The sequence below is a fragment of the Agrilus planipennis genome, unplaced genomic scaffold, assembly GCF_000699045.2.
Source record: "Agrilus planipennis isolate EAB-ADULT unplaced genomic scaffold, Apla_2.0 scaffold701, whole genome shotgun sequence".
Taxonomy (NCBI): Eukaryota; Metazoa; Arthropoda; class Insecta; order Coleoptera; family Buprestidae; genus Agrilus; species Agrilus planipennis.
In genome coordinates, this window is record NW_020439351.1 from 8,569 (window position 1) to 10,575 (window position 2,007).

Sequence of the window (2,007 nt, forward strand, 5' to 3'; positions counted from 1 at the left end):
TCATAAATTTGAACATTTGTATTAGGAGAGCATAAGTCGCATGGGATCTTTTTCTGGATTCGCGGTTTCGAAATTTTCATAAATTTGAACATTTGTATTAGGAGAGCATAAGTCGCATGGGATCTTTTTCTGGATTCGCGGTTTCCAAATTTTCATAAATTTTAACATTTGTATTAGGAGAGCATAAGTCGCATGGGATCTTTTTCTGGATTCGCGGTTTTCAAATTTTCGTAAATTTGAACATTTGTATTAGGAGAGCATAAGTCGCATGGGGCCTTTTTCTGGATTCGCGGTTTCAGCGCGGGATCGACTTTAATTTAGCTCCTAATGGTACGATGGCGCTATTAATATAGTTTTCCTTCGGTTTCTCAACAAAATTCAGCTCCTTAGCGTAAGAGGGAGCTGTTTACACCAAAATTATAGGAAATTTAAGGATTTTAAATATATTATGTTTAGAACGCATGCGGGAAAGGTGGAAATTGTTAATTTCTAATGAACTTAATTCTTCAAGATGATAAATATGAACTATATTTCTCAACAAATGATCATCTTCTTCTTTTTGTAAAATAAAAGCAGAGCTGTTTATATTAAAACAAATTTATTTCATACTTCTATTACACGTCATTTACAATTTATTTTAAGATAGAATTTGTTCAAGAATACATTTATTTTTGCAAATAGTATTATGATAAAAAAAATACACTGCATGTTAATACATAGTTAGGAACGAATTTTATTAACAGAAGCTCAAAAACTATATTTCTAATAAAACCATAAATTACGTTAACAAAATCTGGACATTTTAGATAATTTACAACTTTTAACAATGTATAAACTGTTGAATTACCAAAAATATGTAATTGTAGCTTAAACTGATAGGTAAAACTTTTCTAAATTGATTTTTTGGCATAAATGTTAAAACCAAATTAAATACTTGTTATCACGTTCATAATTAATATTGATTTGGGCGGATAGGGTGGCTATAAGGGGAGATGTGGAGGCCACAGAGAGTTAGTGCGCATTTTTGTCCCAAATGTAGTATTTCAATGGTAATTCAACAGCTTATAAATAACTAGTAAATGTAATAATTAGAAAGTTGCATTATTTATTGGATATTTTGTGTATGTTATGTATTATGCTGTTATTTGAAATAAATATGTTTGTTGTAATAAATGTAAATTATGTGTCTAAATAATAAATGAATTATCATTGTATTATCATTGTTTTGGTGATGAAATAAATAAATAAGTAAATAAATTTTGTGTTTTTAATTTCAAGTATGTTTTCTTGAAAGTCATACGTAGACAAAAATAAACTCATAAAGACCACTAATATGTTTAAAAAGCAAAGAGATTATATTAATTTTGGTATTACTAGCGCCATCATACCATTAGGAGCTAAATTAAAGTCGATCCCGCGCTGAAACCGCGAATTCAGAAAAAGATCCCATGCGACTTATGCTCTCCTAATACAAATGTTTAAATTTATGAAAATTTTCAGTTTCGCGACATATACGAGGTCCGATCAAAAAATAATTGATCAATTGAAAATTAAAAATTTGGTTCAACTATTTTTTAATCGGACCTCCTATATGTCACGAAACTGAAAATTTTCATAAATTTGAACATTTGTATTAGGAGAGCATAAGTCGCATGAGATCTTTTTCTGGATTCGCGGTTTCGAAATTTTCATAAATTTGAACATTTGTATTAGGAGAGCATAAGTCGCATGGGATCTTTTTCTGGATTCGCGGTTTCCAAATTTTCATAAATTTTAACATTTGTATTAGGAGAGCATAAGTCGCATGGGATCTTTTTCTGGATTCGCGGTTTTCAAATTTTCGTAAATTTGAACATTTGTATTAGGAGAGCATAAGTCGCATGGGGCCTTTTTCTGCATTCGCGGTTTCAGCGCGGGATCGACTTTAATTTAGCTCCTAATGGTATGATGGCGCTAGTAATACCAAAATTAATATAATTTCTTTGCTTTTTAAACATATTAGTGGTC